The sequence below is a fragment of the Carassius gibelio genome, chromosome A17, assembly GCF_023724105.1.
Source record: "Carassius gibelio isolate Cgi1373 ecotype wild population from Czech Republic chromosome A17, carGib1.2-hapl.c, whole genome shotgun sequence".
Classification (NCBI taxonomy): domain Eukaryota; kingdom Metazoa; phylum Chordata; class Actinopteri; order Cypriniformes; family Cyprinidae; genus Carassius; species Carassius gibelio.
This window is the reverse complement of record NC_068387.1, coordinates 23,408,470-23,417,856: the sequence shown is the minus strand read 5'-3', so window position 1 is coordinate 23,417,856 and position 9,387 is coordinate 23,408,470. Positions and strand designations below refer to the sequence as shown.

At 36.1% G+C, this 9,387-nt stretch overlaps 1 long non-coding RNA gene across 1 annotated transcript; it reads right to left on the bottom strand.

Annotated features, from left to right (window-relative positions):
- Positions 1-235: 235 nt before the first annotated feature.
- On the bottom strand, positions 236-3,705 carry LOC127933577 (uncharacterized). The gene is made up of 3 exons (XR_008147538.1): positions 2,144-3,705; positions 871-989; positions 236-746 (listed from the first exon to the last, which is right to left on the bottom strand). It is a non-coding gene; the product is annotated as an uncharacterized LOC127933577 (long non-coding RNA).
- Between the last annotated feature and the right edge of the window lie 5,682 nt (positions 3,706-9,387).

Here is a 9,387-nt window from a genome sequence, read left to right as displayed (position 1 = left end):
CATACATTGATTATATTGAAGCTTGTTTCTGCCACAGGATGATAATAATAATAAAAGAGATAAGAGGTAATCGTAACTTTTTATCTCACAACTCTGAATTTATATCTCACAATATTTTTCTTCTTCTTGCAATTCTGAATCTATATAATTACGAGATGTTAACTCGTAATACTGAAATACAAGCAGAAACAGGCTACGGAGATCTCTCTCAGGAGGAATAAAACTGAGAAGCAGATGCAGTTCCATTGATGTTTATAAGAAGATGTGCGATATGAAAGACGTTAAGAGATCTTGTGTCAGGTTTTTTCTTTCCTTTGGGCTTCCTGAAGAAATCTTATGAAAAACACTCATGTGTAACTTTTGAATTGATCGTTGAACAACCGTGACTGGACCATCTGTCTAATCATCCAGCTTTCCAACAGAAAGTGTCAGACCTCAACATATTACTTAAAAACTCCCATGGGCATCAGTCTTCCTCAGGCCCCTCAAAATGTTAGCAAAGTACTGTATCTTTATATTCAGAAATTTGAAAATTACACGTTTTCATGTCTTATATCAAACGTGCGTGTTACCAGATGTCCTGAGACCCCTTAAGGCCATATGAGGCATTATCTCCCTCAGCAGACACCCTCTGTGGTAAAACGCCACCAGCTACTGGGAGATCCAAGTGCACAGCCAGAGAAAAGTCCTCGATATAAATCTCAAACTAACCACCTTGGAAAAGATCCTTCCTTTGTATGTCCTGCCTAAGTGGAAAAACTGTAATTAGATTTACACATCAGCGCAGATGTAATGTAATTATATTTAGTGGAAATCAAACACTAAGCATGCTGAATGAGATTCATAATAAAAATTCATAATAATCCTGACCTGGCTGCAGCATTCCCAGGTTCTTGTTTTAGCAGTAAGGGGAAGTCTTCCAGCGCCTGCATCCATTTGGAGGTGTTGAAGTGCTGTATTACATCGATCCTTGAGTTGATGGTGAAGGTCTAGGGGTCAAAAAGGATTTATATTTAAAATCTTCCATGTTCCATATAAATTGTAATAACTGAGGGAATGATTAAGCAACAGTGTTGTATAATCAGCATTATCAGCACTCATTTGTGAACTCAAACAGATCTCAAATTTATATTTAGAGAGCATGATGTGCCTGCCAACTGTGTTCTGCTCAAATAAGCTTGGAAAAACTGACTACTTATATCCAATAAACTAAATACCAGCTAAATATAGTGGTTAAAGTGTGCAAAAATAACACCTGGCAAACACTAATTCAGAAAGCCCATGCTTGCAATACAAAAAAAAAGCACAGATTCCATTCAAACATTTTTTCTTTTCTTTTTTTACAAATCCATTTCCCACCTTCTCTCTGACCCTTAGAGTTAAACGGACCATTAAGCGTCTCGTTTTTGCTGCAGTGCTTTTAAGAAACATTCCCTTCACATGTGAAATGACAAACTGCCCTTTGCAGTTCTCTCATCTAGGATGATTTCGACCTGCCCAACAGCCTCTTTGCAATGCATGTATGAAAAAACCATGCTGAAATGTGCTGCATAAACGGGAAATATCAGACTGCAGAAATGATATTCAGGTGCTACACACAGCAAGGAACAATTTTGCACATTAAACTCTTTTTAATTGATGGGTTTTTGTTAAATGTGAGCCAAAATCATCACAATTAAAAGAACCAAAGACTTAAACTACTTCAGTCTGTGTGCATTGAATTTATTTAATACACGAGTTTCACATGAGTTGAATTAGTGAAATAAATGAACTTTTCCATGACATTCTAATTTATTGAAAAACACCTAAATATATATATATATATATATATATATATATATATATATGTGTGTGTGTGTGTGTGTGTGTGTGTGTGTGTGTGTGTGTGTGTGTACCTGTTTCTTATAAACTGATTCTTACTTTCCTTAAATGGAGGAAGCTTAGTATTATGAATGCTGGAGTATGTCTATATTAGAACATCAAACTTTTTTATTTCAGAATATGACAGTCTTGTTTGGTTATGTGACCTTTAACCTTTCATGTTCTGCTTTGTCCAATACAGAGGTCAGATAGCATACACTAGTATTGCATCAATGTCTTGTCTCCCTGCTGTCTGGTTATGTAAGTGGACTCATGCACACACCTGCATGCTTCTTGTTGTTCTTGACGATGACGTTAAGATCGTCCAGAGCTCTATCAGGGTCATTTCTCAGCAGGTAGATGCAGTGTCTGTGCCAGTAGGCATCCAGTAAATGAGGCTCCAGGGAGATGGCCTTTAAAAATAGAAAAACAACAGATCGATCATTAGTACATGATAAACTAAGCAGAAAATCAGGTCACATCTGTAGAACATTCTGTTTTGGTTTGTTTGGATAATGATTTCTGAAATTAACCATTTTGTAGTGAGCCAACACTGAAAAACAAAATCTTATGAGCAGTAGTATAAGTTAAGCTTACCTTAACATGCATCACTAATAAAAGACAAGAAAATAAGGCTTACAGCATCGAGATCTTCAAGGGCCTGGTTAAGACGGCCAAGTTTGATGAAAGTGCTCCACGACGACACCTGTCGAAGGCACTGTGGTTTCTACATTCAGTCAAAGTTTGGGTCAGCTTGGCCACTTCGTGGTCTAAATCAGCTGCATTGATACCTTCATCCAAAACCAGTCTGTTCAGATCCTGGATCTCGTCCTGTGGAAGCTGGTTCTCCTCCAGACCATCAGGGAAAGAGCCTACACTCTGGACATTTTCCAGAGGGAGAAAGACCTCATCAAACCAGGCGTCCAATATGTCTGGTATCCCAGCACGATCTGTGGCAAAGGTCTCAAAACCTAGGATCATGGGCAGACTGTGGCAGAAGAGTGAAAATTGTCTTTTGGAGGTTTTGGACTCCCATGGTAACTGACACAGAGACACACTCCTTTTGGAGAATAAAAGGATAGATAAACACATTATTAATGCAAACATCACAACAGACTTCAAGAAGGATGATGTTCAAAACGGTTCCTTTTAGAATACTAATGGGACATAAATATTCATTTTAGAATATATACAATTATCATGTATCATAAATTGCTGTAAAATCTATTTTATATCATTGGTTTACATTCAATTTCATGTTTTAGTGTTGTTTTGGAATTCTTAAACCTTGTGAGTGTCCGTGATGGCTCTCTCAGTTTTTTCTAAATGTAAGCCATCATGACAGAGTGTTTTTCCTCTTTTCTTGCCCCATGCATTTGAAACAGGACAACCTTGCCCTCTCTTTGCCTTTGTTCCTCCTGTGGTTTGGGACCTGGCAGGGCTGCTCTGACAAGTTGTGCTCGGTGTGAACCACCTCAGGCTTTGTTTGTTTGGCATTGGATGGGGATTCTCTGGCCAGACCTGCACAGACTGAGTTCTGCTGCTGCTGTCACCGCACATGCTCCAGCTCCTGGGAAAGGCTGGTGAAGTCGGACTGTAGTCGAAGGTGGGGCTCAAGATCTGGGGTTAAGTGAGGGGCAGAGCAAGGCTGTCTGGCCTGAAACCCAGAGGGGAGACAGGATATTACAAGACGTGAAAGTCTGGTTACAATGCAGTAGAGCAATTTGCATCCAAATGTTACATTAAAAAGACAGAATTGTTTTAAGTACTTTAATATGCACAGAATGAAAACTAGAAAAAAGATCTATTAGTAGTTGAAACTGGAATTTGCAGAGGTGTAGGAAGGATTTAAAAATGAGAAAACTTTAAGCCACTGGTAGTTGGTGATTAACAAAGAGTGGTTTGGAATACAAAAAAAAAAAACAAAAAAACAACACTATCCAGAGGAATAGAAAGAGCACAGTTGTTAGCTTACTAACAGTATAGCTTTATATAAGAGATGAGGTTAACTCATAAAAAGTACTATGAATTCACGAAATAATTCTCCAACATCAAAACTAGAATAGATTTTCAACCTGTTCTGTTGAGATGAACTCAGAGGGAGTTAGTGAGGCTGTTTTGCAGTCTGCCACAGACTTACATTTAATAGGCAAGACATTTTCCTGGGGACAAGGCCAAGTTTTTAGAGAATGTCCAACACAATGTTATTCAGAAAATGTCTTGAGAATTCACTGGAGTTAGTGACTTGAATGCAAACTAACAATTCTTTCTTTTCCTATTTTCTACCATTCTTTTATGTACTGTATGCACAAATATGAAAAGTTGGCACATTGTTGTTGGCACGTTCTGCATTGTGACATTCTATAGAACCTCAAAACTAATGTAAATAGTTTTCTAAATCTTGTATAAAATCTATGCAGGCAAAGCCTAAATATTCTGGATGTACTGTAGAAACTACATGGAATATAGATCATATATTAGAAGTTAATTACTATTGTTAAAACAGTTTGGGAACTTCACCAAGACTGCAGTAAAAATAATATTGGGAAAAATTATTACAGTTATTTAAAATATCTGTTTTCTAACTGAATATATTTGAAAATGTAATTTATTCCTGCGATGCAGAGCTGGATTTTCAGCATCATTCATTAGAAATAATTCTAACATGCTGGTTTTCTGGTTATCAATGTTGTTTTCTAATTATTATCAATATTGAAAATATGCCTAATATAATTTATATATATATATATATATATATATATATATATATATATATATATATATATATATATATATTCATGAATTTCATTGTCAATTTTGATCAATTTATTTAGCATTAATTATTTAGCATCTGTGCTAAATAAAGTATTAAAACATCATACTGACCATAAGGTTTTGAACAGTAGTGTATAAAATTAGAAACATTATAACAATATATATATTTATTACAGAATAATTCAGAATAATATGTTTGTAAATTGTTTCATTGTTATGCCATTTTGTCAATTACAAAAAAATAAGTATTACACAAAAATAAAAAAGTAACATATTTTCATGTTTTAAAGAAACCAGGTTTTCCAAATGTGTTTTCCAAAACTTCCACTTTAGACTATGCCAATTAAGGTTAATTAAATAAACAAACCTCAGAAGCAGTTCTGTGTCCTTCACATGGCTAACTGACTCCACCACATTGAGCAGCTCATCCAACAGATTCTCTTTCCACAGATCTGCCAGTTTTATCCAAGAATAAAAAAATAATAATAAAAATGTAAGATAGAGCACTGACTTTATGGCATACAAGAGTATAACACTAAAACAACATTTCACTTCAATTATTTTTCTGATCAGAAGGTAACATGAGGAATTTAATATTCCCAGCATAAGCAAACTCAAAGGTAATATCCTTGAGATAATAGCTATGATTTATGTGAACTGCATGTATTAATATTCAAGCTAAAAACAATATATATATATATATATATATATATATATATATATATATATATATATATATATATATATATATATATATATATATATATATATATTTTAAACTCTTGACAAGATCATCCTCAAGTGCTTCACCCAATTTCTCTTCTCTTATGCACTTACAAGATAATTACATTCGAAGCAAGATAATAACAGAGAGAAAGCATGTACCAGACACAGAGCTGCTCTGGGCTCTTCTATGAATGCAGAAGTCCACAGCAGGAACGCAGGACGCTGATGGGAGGAGGCATGCTGTGATTTCTGCGGCAAAAAGGTGCTGTTAAAAGTCCCAGCACTGAAAAGGAAGCACATGTCCATCTGTTAATGGTGCCGCTGTACCTGGTATTTGGAGAAAAGTGTGTCTTTCATAACAAAGGGGGCACAGATGAATTTAGAAGGTGCTGGGTTTTCAGAACATTCTGAGCTCACTGGGACACAATGTTGCCTATGAGAAATAAAGAAATACAATAAATGAAAGTTGGAAAGAACTGTTCAATCAATCAAAAATCTAATAAAATAATTAAATGATAATTAGAGGGCTTAATGTGAAATGTATGCAACAGTCCACATTTAATAACCCAGGGTCTTGAACAATAAGAAATATAAAAATCTTTAATTTATCCGTTAATTCTAACAGGAAAATAATGCGTGTCTATTGCCATCTAGTGACAGGACACTGTAAGTACACATTTTGGGTATAATTTGATCTAATTAGGTTCTACTATGATTTAATGTATTATAGTTTTACATATAAATCTATGCAAGAAATTTTACAGACTTTTTTATTTTTATTAAATCATTTTGCATGTACTTCCTTAAATCCATAGCCTTATGGTTTTATTTCAACACATCTAGTTTTCAATGTCACGCATTAGTCACTTTGCTGATAGCCACCTATGGTGAGTCATAAAATAATTAAATAATTTTTTACAGCACATCCACACATCCTAATCCTTGGTCTTTCCTTGTAATACTCTGCCATTCTCTGCCAGTCCTCCAGAGCATCTGACATCTGTTTAGGCACGTGGGAAACACAGTCTGTCTGGGCTGAAAACCCAGTAGAATCAACAGAAACACCTTCACACAGCAGCCAACAATGAGTAATAAATTATTATTAAAAAACATATATTAATGATACGTTATTGGATCTTGAAATGTCCTATTTGACCTGAAAATACATCTTTAAAGTGACTTGAACAGGTATGGAGCTTTAGGAGGAAGACTAAAAACCTAAATGGTGACCTGAATTCATAATTAATGAGTTTTAATGAAAATGATTCTAAAAGATATCGCAAGAGCCGAGCTGTGGATTATACCTCTGCTTGTCAGGATGAGATTTATGTCCAAGTGCTGTCCTCTGCTGGTTAAACTGTGCTGTTGCACTGGTCAGGTTTTGAGTGTGGCAGACTCTAAGTGTAAGTGACGTGATATACAGCCAAGTGTGGTGACCCATACTCAGAATTCGTGCTCTGCATTTAACCCATCCAAAGTGCACACACACAGCAGTGAACACACACACACACACACAGTGAACACACACCCGGAGCAGTGGGCAGCCATTTATGCCAAATGCTGTGGCACCCGGGGAGCAGTTGGGGGTTCGGTGACTTGCTCAATGGCACCTCAGTCGTTTTATTGCCAGTCTGACACTCGAACCCACAACCTTAGGGTTAGGAGTTCAAACTCTCTAACCATTAAGCCACAACTTCTAGAAGCAAGCTGTAACTCAACAGGCATGACTTGACTAGAATGGATGGTACACTAATAAACAATTAGAGTTGAAAAGCTGTTATGTGTGTGTGTGTGTGTTACAAAACCCCCAAAATATCATGCTTTACTACCATTTTTTGTCAGTTATTTATTTTATTATTATTTTAAGAAATTAATACTTTTATTTGCCAAAGACACATTTCATTGATGTGACAGTAAAGATATTTGTAATGTTATAAAACATTTCAATAAATGCTCTTTACAAAAAAAGGAACTTTACATTTGTCAAAGAATCCTGAAACTGTTGGTTTCCACAAATAATTAAGCAGCTGTTTTCAACATTGGTAATAAGAATTCAGTTTATTAGAATGCTTTCTGAAATATAACGTGACACTAAAAACTATTTTACAGTTTTTTTCATAAATTAAATGCAGCCTTGATGAAGATACTTCTTCCAACAACATTGAAAATCTTAATTATTCCAAACCTTTGACTCCTAGTGTGTATATATAGATGTATTAATAATTAAACATGAAAATGTATTTAAAAAAAATGTTTAATGTTTAATGCCATTACTCCAGTCTTTATGGTCACATGATCCTTCAGAAAAATCTGGTGTGCAAATTTGGTGCTCATAAAGCATTTCTTATTATATAAGCAGTATATCATGGTTTTATAGTTGATGACAGAAAGAACGATGAGATCATGAGAAAATGCAGCTATGATCATAAGAAAACAAGACAGATAAACATTATATGGCGTCTTACGGCTTCTGTATCAAAATGTCAAATGCAAAATTAAATTAGTGGTCTCATAATGCTTGCTAGCTTAGCCTCAGTGTGATCAGTGCTTCCAAGGCTCATATGTATATCTAAAGGCCTGAAATTTTGTTCCGTGATCCAATATAAATAAATAAATATTAATAACAGAAATAAATGTATCATCTCACATAACATTTCTTGGACCTTAAACATAATCCGTTTTAGGTGCCAACTCAATGTGATATAGGCCCTATGTTTTGCCATAAAAAAAAGATGAGTCCATCTATTTGCACAGATCGTCTCTTCCATAACTTCACACCACTGTTTGAACTGTAGACAGTGGGAGAAATGTCCTAAGATCTGACTCTGTGTGTGGGCCCTTTGTGTTCCTCAAGCTGCAGACAGGCAGGAGAGGCCCTCTGCCACACACGTCCCCACGGCTCCACTGACAGCACCGATTTATTGCATACGTTTCATTCACTCTACCCTGTGACAGACTAGATTTATCACCTCGCTCTGGCACGGTTAAGCCTCATCAAAAAACCTGGAAGGTCACGCTGAAGTCACTGGCCCTTCCTGGACTGAAAAGAAACATTCCTGAACCGTAAGGAGGAATCTTCAACTTGTCCCGCCATCCTTTGGCCCCATAGCCAGGTATCGCTCATATAAACCCTCTCAGCCGCGTCCAACAGAAACCTTTCAGTGACCCTCATGACTGGGAAAAGCTAGTAATTAAAAGGCTCTTTTTTGAGAGTGAGGGAGTGTCACAGGTAGTAAATCTTGTGTTATCAGCTCTCAGGTGAGTGCTGGAGAGGTCGGGAGGAGGGATGCGTGGGCGCGCTGGCTCCAGACAGACCCGCAGCACAGATGAGTGAAGTAAAGTGACGGGCAATTACTCGCTGTGTTACTGCTCCCTAAATAGGGCTGATGACAGCTTCGGACGCTCTTCTCAGGTAGCGGGAAACTAGATGATCATTTGCACCCAAGGCCACCCTCTGCGCCCTTCCGCCAGCAATGCTTTGAGAGATTGACATGCTGATAGCAAGTGGAACATCCCAATATTTCAACACATAGATTAGACCGTAGTGTCATAATGCATAAAATCAAGTATACAGCTGCCTCAAAAGTATTTGAACATTGACGACTCACTTAAAAATGCCTGAATGTCATTGCATGAGATGCAAGACATCAAACCCACTTCTAGTTTAACCAAAAGATCCCTTTCTGAAAATTGTGCTTAATAAACTTTTGTCATGCTTAAAAGATGTAGACGTATTTTGATGTGTTGACTAACATACTGAAACTCATGTTAAGTACTTGATTGTAATTGTTACTGTAGTGTGTTAATCAATATTAAACTTAAAATATGTGTACTAAATAGCAATTTCATCACTACAAATGTGTAATTACAAATATACTGTAATACCTGGCATACAGTTACCACAAAGTATATTCTTTTGAAGTATATTATTTCTGTAATAAGTATTATTTTTATAATTATGCTAAAGTATACTTCTTCATAAGGGATAGCATCACTTTTACAAAAAGTTTGTTAGGTATAAAATAC